Below are 10,391 nucleotides of genomic sequence, written 5' to 3' on the forward strand. Positions count from 1 at the left end.
TTGTATTATTCTAATTCAAGAAAAATACAAATGACATCTAGCATCAAGTACTATTTCTGTTATGAATTCAACACGACTGAATTATAGTCGTTCAAATTTGAATGTTTCCATCTCTCTATATAAGGTCAATTTAAGACTCAAAATATCCTTTACACAATCTACGAACCTCGTACATCATTATCTGAGATTCACAAGAGATATAAAGCTCTACTGAAATATTATCAAGCACTTGTTACAAGTTTATATAATCTTTTAAATGATTTTTTTTGTTGATCTTGTACTAACAAGTGCTTAAGTCTTTATCTATTTGAAGTATTAATATTTGTAGCTGACATAAAGAGTATTTCTATATAGATTTATTCAAATGTGTTAAAGTTGTATAGTAAGGTAGTTGGTAAGTTCTACTGAAGTGGTAGCTGCAATCTTTAGAATTATCAAAATATTTTAGTTGAATCCTTCTGGAAACAGAATAAGAGGAGAGACATCCTTGTTTTTTGAAATTCCATAAACAATTCTCTTTGTTATTTTTTCAGCATCTGTATTCATTACGGACATGTACTGATTTTATGGTCTACTGATTTTTACAAAGCTTTCAATTCACTAAGTTCAATTGAACTTTTTCTGCACTGATTCTTCAAGTTTTTTGCTGCATTTATAAGATCGAGATTTTATATTGATTGCTAAAATAAATTGTGATTCACAAATGTTTTAAGGAAAAAAAATTATGAGGTGTTTATTCACTCCTATAAACATCTCCACCGATCCTAACAAGTGGCATCGAAGAGGATATATCTGTACCTCTGAACCATCAATATCAATGGCCTCATTCAACAAGATTCTTATGTTCTCCAAGGAATAATTTGATGATTAGAAGATCAAAATGCAAGCTCACCTTGCGGATCAAGATAATGATAGGTGGTATATGATTACTGATGGAACGATTGAAATCATGAAGATAAATGTGACAACAGGGGCCAAAGAGGACGAAGGTGATTTCTAGGGCCAAGAGGTTGCACATAAAATGAGCTACTCTTGACAGACTTCTATGCGAAGTGGAACAAGAATGAACTGGTTCCACAATTGAATGAGATGGATTTGAAGAATGTGCATGTATGAGATTGTGCAATTGAGGTATGACTTAAAAATATTTGATAAGTACTACTCGTATCAACAAGGTTAATCATCTTTTTGGTAGTCCAAAACTTAAAAACTTCAAAATTGAGCATGCTTGACTTGAGAAAATTTTGGAAGGGTGAACCTCTGGAAGTTTCTCAGGGTGAATATGAGTGGGGACATAAGGATACTATAAAGACCTTGATATGAATCTGACCAGGCATGACGTGTTAAATATTGGGAGGAGATTAAAACAAGTAAGTTGTCTCGATTGTACAAACTTGATGACGATTAAAAATGAAGAATCAAACTCATTTGAACGCTTTAAGGAGTTCAATGAAGCATTCCATGAAGACATATCAAGCAACGAAGTATTTGAGTATGAAATGACCTAGGAAGGAATACGGGACGCGCCCCAGCACACTATGACCGAGGCTAGCATGCCAGCGAGGCAAAATACCCGCCCCAGCGTGCCTCCTATGCAGGATTTGTGAGACCAGTGCACCCTGGTGAATAGAAATCCCCGCCCTAGCGCGTCGCGATGCATATTTTATTTATGGAAACCCTAACTTGTGACTTTTATAAGTTTTTAACATTGTTATCTAAACATGTATACACGAATTGAAAAATAATGGATTGAGTTTTAATCTATTTTTTAGTTTTTTCTCTCAAGTTCAAAGCTTAGTTTTGTATAAACCTTTGTGTGTTTCTTAAATCAAACTTATCAGAGTTTCATAAATTTGTGACGTTTGTCGATTGTTCTCACTGAGATTTTCAAAGACGAGTCCTTTGAAGGTTCGTTGAGATCCGTTGTTATCTTCGTGCATATTTGTTGCTGAGTTTTTGTATCTTAGAGGTGAATATCAGAAACCTTTACTTTTTTCAAAAAGATTGGGACAACCCAACGTTCTTTATTTCATCGAATAGAGGGTGTGACTCTGTTTTTCAGTGTCTTTGCTTTTCGTGTTTGTAGATCGCATCATTTGGTAGTAGAGCTTTTGGTTCCTTTTTATTAAAGTAAGTATCTCATTTTGTTTTCAGATCTGCGTGTTTTCTATCATTTCTTGTCGTTTCGTGAATCTTGTTATTCTTGAAATTTCGTGAGTCGTTCTTCGTTTTTCGAGTTGCATGAATTATTCTTGTGCAAGCCTAAAAAAATAAGTACGAAAATTCGAAAAATTGTGTTAATATTTAGCATTGATCTTTTGTTCTTGTTTCTTTATGAGTCATATTCAAGAGTTTGTAAAAAAATAAATAAATAATCAAATTTCTTGTTTTACATAGTTCGAGTAAGTCGATTTGCAAGAGTCGTGAAGTTTGAACTTTTGAGTTGATGAACACAAGTAACAGAGCTTAAAGTGTACCCTATAAGAGAACTCTCAAAATCGAGTGACATACTTAAGTGTGAGCATTTATTTCTTGGAGTGACTTACGAGGTATTTGTAGTGAGGTCGAGAGGTCGAGAGAGAGAGAGAGAGGTCGAGAGGTCGAGAGAGAGAGAGAGAGGTCGAGAGGTCGAGAGAGAGAGAGAGAATTTTCGTTAGAGTGACTAGTGAGGATTCCTGGTGAGGAAATTTTTTTTTTATTGTTTTCTACTAATCTTTTCTTGCTAATATGATGTCTGATGATCGCCAATTTCAAACAATGTTAAGAGAGTTGGATAGAATATGGGAGAAGGAGCTTAAGCCTCTAATTAATAAATATATGCAAGTTGGCGGGGATAGGATAAAGGCAGGAGTTGATGTAAATAGAGTGTCATACTAGAATCATGATGATGATAGGTGATGTGACGAGAATAGGGGGTATAGAATCCGATAAGGGTATAGACTGACGGCACAAAGATGGCAGTTCCATTTTTCAGTGGGGGAGCCAATCTAAAAGCCTACCTTGAGTGGGAGGATAGGATGGAGTGTATCTTTGAGAGTAAGATTATACGGAAGCAATGAAGGTAAGACGAGCTTGTAGAGAGTTTACAGACTATGTTATTACTTGGTGGTTAAGTTAGCACGTGATAGAATGAGATACAATGAGGACCCCATAGGAACGTGGGGTGAGATGAAATAGGTGATGAGGAAGCGATTTGTTCCTAATCACTTCGATAGAGAAGTAGGAAGAAGAGGTGAACGTGACGTGCATAAGGAGCCATTAGCATCCACGTGGAGGAGAAAATCATGGATGTGCTAGTAATGGAGTCAAAACTTTCATCTACCAAGCATGAATATCAAGGTACATCTGAAAATTTCAATATTCGTGCTTTTGATATTATATGTTGTTGGTGTCTAGAAGTTGGGCATGATATTAACCAATGTCAACGTGAGAAGGTGGCGGTAGTAGATTCGTTAGTTGAGCTTGAATCTCAAATTCAGGTTGAGATTGTAGTTGAACATGAATCTAAAGTTGAGGTTGTAGTTGAACCTGAACTTAAGGTTTATATTGAGGAAGTAGAGGATGAAGATAATCCACCGACTGGTGACCCGAGTGTTGAGCAGTATGCAGTGGGAGGTGGATCAGTAGGTGATGAAAAAGTTCCTTATGTGTATGATATGGAGGAGGATAAAATCCAAAGTGAGGCTTTGATTGATATATGTATAGAGGAACAAAATATTGTATGTGTTCAATTAAATCCAAAAGAATAATTTCTTGAGGTTCAATTGGTATCTCGTGAAATGAGTGGGGGAAAAAATAGTGAAATGGTCGAAAGAATAAATGAAAGAGTGAGTTGACCATAGAAAAAAAAAAAGAGAAGATAAAAAAGAAAAGGAGGCCGAAGAAAAATAAAATAAAATAATTTGATGGTTCAAAAGAGAGGTTGAGAGTTATTTGTTTTTGCATAAACTCCTTCAAGCACCTTTGTATAAAGAGGTTTATTCTCGTTGTAATGATATAGCCGGTTCAATCCTGAGCATTGTTATTTCTTCTTTCCAGGATTATGGTGACGTCATAATGAGGAGGCGAGCAAGTGTTGATGGTCTGAGAATTCAATGGGATGATTCATATGAATTAAGAACCAATCGAGATTAGGTAATGTTAGTTGTCAACACAACAATTATGAGATATGATTCGCTTCTTTACCTTAATTTTGTGTTGTTTTCAAAAGTTTGGAGGACGAGTTGAAAATGTGATATTTAGGATGTATGAGTGTGATTTAACTTTTTTCTAAGTGTCACGGAGTTTAGAGTGGTGAGATATTTCCTGAATTAAGTTCAAATGTTATTGATTTTGATTTCTCAAAAGTTGTCAAATTGATGAGAATTTATCATGGCAATGAATTGTATGCATTAGAATTAAATTCTTGTAATGTGTTAAATGATTGCATAGATAGTATATTTAGTGTGTCTTATTTGCATGATTATTGTTTGTTTGGTGATATTTTTGAAAGGTGCATGGTTGGTTATGATAATTTCTTTGTTCATGATGAATAATTGTTTAAAGAGCATAAGTTTTTCATTCTATATTTATTGCACGAGTTACGTGATAATGATGAGTATTGTTGTGGTTTTGTCACTGATAAAATGCAAGATTATATGTATTGGTTGCATATGAAGAGGCATATTGAGTAGAATTGTGAAACATGCATTGCATATAAGAGATTGTCATTTTGGATAGATTTTTATATTGTGCATGAGCTACGTTTTATTCCTAGTGACAAATATCGTACACTTGTATGGATTTTATTTTTGTGTTAACTAGGTCTAAGAAGAGAATGAATATGATAATTGTGATATTTAATGATATTTTATCATTTGGTGTCATTTGTTATTTGGAGTATGGTGAAGTTGATGATTTCATGGTGAAGGCATATTGATTTAGGGTTCCAAGCGTTGATGGAGCACGTGGGCGATAACACTTACTAACTAGAGTTGAAAGGTAAGCACATTGATAATATAATTATTTTTATTATTAAATTTCCTTTTTGTGTGTGTGTGTGTGTGTGCAGGGATCGAAGATTTGATGACAAATATTTTTGAATAAGGGTGTAAGGTCCAAAATTAAGATGACGTACTGCATGCAAATCTAAGGAAAAATGGAAAATAGCTAATTAATTTATTTTAATTACTAAATTGATTATATTGATATGTTTTTATGATTTTAGAGTAGTTTTATACTTGAATGAATTAAAAAATATTTTTAAAGGTTATTCGAGTTGCGATCGAGGAACGGAGACCGATGGCTGAAAAATGGAAAATGTTTTTATTAAATAATTGTTTTAATTATTAAAATAAGGTTGATGCTTTTTATTATTTTTGAAAATAATAGTTTTCAGGTGATTTTATACGCTGTAATTTTTATCGGTATTCGATTTTAACAAAAAAATATGAACGTTTTGACAACTCGGCTAATAACTTCACGAACTTTCCTAATCGAGATAATTTTTAAATGCACTATTGGGCTTATTGGGCCAAGTATAGCTTACTAATGAGCTCAAGCTTGCACACAAGTTATTTATCAAATAATTAGAGCCCAAAACCCTGCCCCTTTTTAGTAAATATGCACGCCCCCTACTCCTTATTTTTTACAAGACTCCTAGCACTCTCTAAACACATGCACACACGCATCAACAAGAGGAAAAGCTTCGGTTTTGTGGAGGAAAATTCAGCCTAGGGTTCTCGTCCCCGTTCTTCGCATCGTCAACGTATTTCGTGTGTTATATACGTAAAGGCATGCCATAATTCTTTCCTTTACTCATCTATCACACCTAATATGTATTTGTTTATGAATTGCATGAAAAACAAGTATTCCTCTTTATTATTTTTGTTTTTATGCAAAACATGGTTTTAAAGTATGATATTTGTACCAATACATGATGTTTACTTGCGTGAAGGGGCTGCCATGATTAGGGAATGTTTATGGGTTGTTTGTACACGAGTTAGGGGTCCTAGCTTGAAAGCACATTGATGGCCTGCACACGAATAAGATCAAGCTGGAATCGTTGATTGCATGTTTAGGGTCAAGGTTCGGTTTAAAGGGGAACCATGGTGCATGGCTCGGCTTGGGTACGTCCAGGGCCGGGCTGGGTCATGGTTGGGTTAGGGAAGGAGTCCTAGCCATGGTGGGACTCGAGCACATCGGCTGGGCGTGTGTGGTGCAACTTGTGCATGGAGTTGTGGCTCGGCCAAGGTGGTTAGGGCTGGGTTAGGCTAGGTCTCTAGGGTCCAAGGAGGGTGCAAGAGGGTTAGGGTCAAGGGCTGGCTCGATGGTTAGAGTCCTAGCAAGTAATCGAAGAGTCCTAGTGCTATTAGGAACTCCCGCAACATGCTTCTCGTGCGGGTTGCTTTGTCGTGGGCAAGGGCTGGGTTCTAAGGGTCCAGGAGGGTGTCTAAAGGGTCTGGTCGAGGGTTGGCTCAAGGTGGCTCGGGCTGGGCTCGATGAAACCGAGAGATGGTCCATAGGTTTTGTATATGGTTCGAGAAGTAGGGCTTAAACGGTTATGGATTGAATCGTGGTTCAACAGGGGCCGAATCAGGTTCACGAGGGCTAATTAAATATAAAAAGTCTATTTTTTTAAATTTGGTAATAATAAAATTTGAATTTATTCGGGAATTAAACGCTATACAAATTAATAATTACGAAATATTAGAAAGCCTTGAATTTAATCTAAATAAAAATATAAGAAATTTAATTAAAACTTAAATAATTATTTCGGATGGTCTATAGTCAATGTAAATAAGAAAAAATGAAAATCGTGAAATGTTACATCTAGGGGTAAAACAGTTATTTTACACAAAATTAGTAAACATCATGACAGTGCTCTGAATGCTGTTTTATATGATTATTTTAAATGTTTATTCAATTTTATGATGAATCGTTAACGTTAAAAGATATGTTGCATGCTTGGTTTAAAAGAAAAATGATATTTATATGCATAGATTTTATAAAGTGATGAGGATATGAAATGTTAAAGGATGTGAAGTAATTGTGACTAATACAAATACGATGATATGTTAATACGTAAGGCCAAGGCTCAGTTGATGGGTGAGAGTGTCGCTGATGTCTCCGTCACCCAGTACTAGTGGTTACATGTAGATGGATCCATCGCCCCCAATACGAATACGAAAATCACAATTAACGATCTGAATTCAACGAAAAAGGAATACATATAAGTATATGATGAATACATTTGTAACTCTTATTGCTAGGGACACTGCTGAGAAGATGAGGCACTTTTTAGATGGTCTACGACCTGCTATACGTCGTGTCGTGATGATGATGCGTCCCTCAGATTATGCTGCTGCCACTGCCTATGCATTTCAAGCCGAGCAATCTTTGAAAGAGATTGATCTTGACATGCAGCGTAAAAGACAACAACACCAGTAGAACTCTCAGCCGAATAAGAATCCTTATATGGGACCTCCTAGAACTCAAGGATAGCAAAAGCCCCAAGGTCAAGCAAAGAAGCCAGGACCACCAAAGCCACCACAACCTGGAGCACCGAAACCTGTTGAGAGGCAACCATCCAAGGAGTGTAATCACTTACACTACAAGCAAGTGTATGTGGGGATCTTTTAGATGCTTCATATGCAAGGAGGAGGGGCATAAGGCTGCTGATTTCCCGAAGAAGAATGCACCTACTGTGGGCAGAGCTTATGTCATGCATGCGGAGGAAGCTGAGGAGGAGCCAGACACGACTCTTATCCACGGTAACCTAGTTATTTAACATTTTTACATTTCTTTTATTGCATGAAATATTGGTTATTAGAATTGAATTGGGATCAAGATAACCTAGTTAAAATTAGGTTGCATGCTCTACCTTAGTTGGAATTAAGAATGATTTTAGAAACCATAGAAATTGGTATTTATTTTGTAGCCTTAATTTATGTAAGGGATGTAAAATTCAAAATAAAGGTTCTATGGCCAAAAATTGAGAGAAATCACAACCAAGGGCTTGATCAGGGAGTTTCGAAATTTTTGAGGAACTATTGTGCAATTACCAAAAATTGTGGGGCAAGAATGAATTTTTTGAAAAGTTTAAGGACCTAAATGAAATTTCCGATAATATAAGGATCAAAAGTGTAATTTTCGAAATTTTGAGGGACCAAAATCATAAATTCAGAAAACGAGTAAAATGCGAATTTCGAAGAATTGAAGGGTCAAAACGAAATTAATCAGAAGTAAGGGGAGAAACTATGAATTTTCCTAAAAACAATAGGGTCCAATCAACCATCTTCTTGAAATGCTTGGGAAACTAATGGTACAAATTCATTAAACTTCAACACGAATAATCTATAACGTTTTTGACACAAAGAAAATATTCATTCTAGGGGTAGCTACATATGCATTGTTGGATTTGGGAGCGACACACTCTTTCATATCCGAGACTTTTGTTAAGCGACTGAATATTATTCCCGAGGATATGTGATTGGGTTTCAAAATTTCTATTACTTCCGGTGACCAAATGATCACGTCTAGTATTGTGAAGAATATGGAGCTTCGTTTATTTAAAGATGTGGTTCAGGAAGATCTTATCGCACTCCCTATGCCTAAATTTGACATCATAATCGGTATGGATTGGTTATAAGCGAAAGGAGATTTGATAGATTTTCGTCGAAAATCAGTGTCTATTCGACCGCCTAGTGGGAAATCGTTTATCTTTGAGGCGGCGAAGAACAAGCAAATGCCACACATTATCTCTTGTATGTGTGTGAGGAAGCTTATGAGACGAGGATGTCAAGATTTTCTAGCATGTGTCACCACCGCACATGCTCCAGTCAGTCAAAAGCTGGAGGATGTTGAGATTGTCAGAGACTTTCCTTGTTACGTACCGTACTTTTAAACATACTTAAAATTTGCGGAAAAATAAAATTTTCTTAAATAAGTAATTATCTTTCAAAACACAAAATAAATAAAATGTTTGACAAGATATTTAGAATATAACGAAATTGCAAAAGTACTTACTTTAAGCAACACGAAATAATTTCATTAAAATCAGAGTAAATAAAATAACATGCATAAAAATCTTTGAAAACTAAGTGGTCCTCGGGTTAGCCCACCGCAGAGTCCGAGCTATCTCACTGATCCCCGCCTTTCATCTCCTCAAACTCGTCGTCACCTGCATCGATCAAGTCTATTGAGTCTAAAGATTCAACATGTATAAACTGAGAATAGCAAGTAACGTATAATAAAGCCACATGCATTTTAAAGTAGCACATACATATCTTAACTTTGAACATACTTGCATAAACATAGACGTGCCATCGATTCATTAACATTTTCTGAAATGTACTTGCATCATACATAATTAAACATGCATATCATCAGCATTTTGCGTAGAGATATGTTTCAAAGCAAGTGACCCATACATATCGTGCCTTATAAGAATAAACCATAGTACTGGGATGGCAGAGATGTTCCATTACCACATACATAAGATCACCGGTCCTACTTTACCGGGTGGATTGGTCACTGGTCATACTTTACTGCTTTCCAATCCTGATCAAAATCCAGTCATACTTTACCAGGGTGGAGAGGTCCTCGGACACGTTCTCCGGCTTCCAAACCCGTTCATATTTGGTCACAAGACATTTAACATACCTAAAAAATAAAACACTTTCTTTTTACACGTCGAACACACTTAAAATTGTCGAGGGTTTCTTTGGAACGCTCTGGACATGCTGCCCTTACCACAACAACAAAGATTTAGGAGATCCCAACGAAGCCTGCAACCAAAACTTGAGAAAACGTGAAGAACACGCACAAATTTTCACAGCTTCAGCAGTTTTAGGATAAAAATCATATTTATCCCATTTCTTATCAGAAATTACGAATTTGCTATTGAATCAAAGATAACACAAAGTACTAAAAGGCATATGTTGAAAAAATTTCTAGAAAATCAACCTATAAGTCTCAGAATTCAAAATAACAGAGGGTGACGGGTTTTGTGACACATAAATTTCACAGCTTGTGCGATATTACGATAAAAATCACATTTCCTTCGTTTCTTATCATAAAATTACGAATTTTCTATAACACAGAGTACTAAAAATCATATGTTTAAAAAATTTCCAGAAAACCAAACTATAAGTCGCAGAATTCAAAATAACAGGCTTGTGCGAATTTACGATAAAAATCATATCTCCCTTGTTTCTTATCAGAAAATTATGAATTTGTGATAAAATAAAGACGACACAGAGTACTACAAATCATATGTTGAAAACATTTTAAAAAACCAACATATAAGTCGCAGAATTCATAATAACAGAGGGTGACGGGTTTTGTGACACAGAAATTTCACAGCTTGAGCAGTCCCACGAAAATTATCATAATCCACTTGTTTTGTGTCC

This window comes from Primulina eburnea, chromosome 4 (genome assembly GCF_022965805.1).
Source record: "Primulina eburnea isolate SZY01 chromosome 4, ASM2296580v1, whole genome shotgun sequence".
Classification (NCBI taxonomy): domain Eukaryota; kingdom Viridiplantae; phylum Streptophyta; class Magnoliopsida; order Lamiales; family Gesneriaceae; genus Primulina; species Primulina eburnea.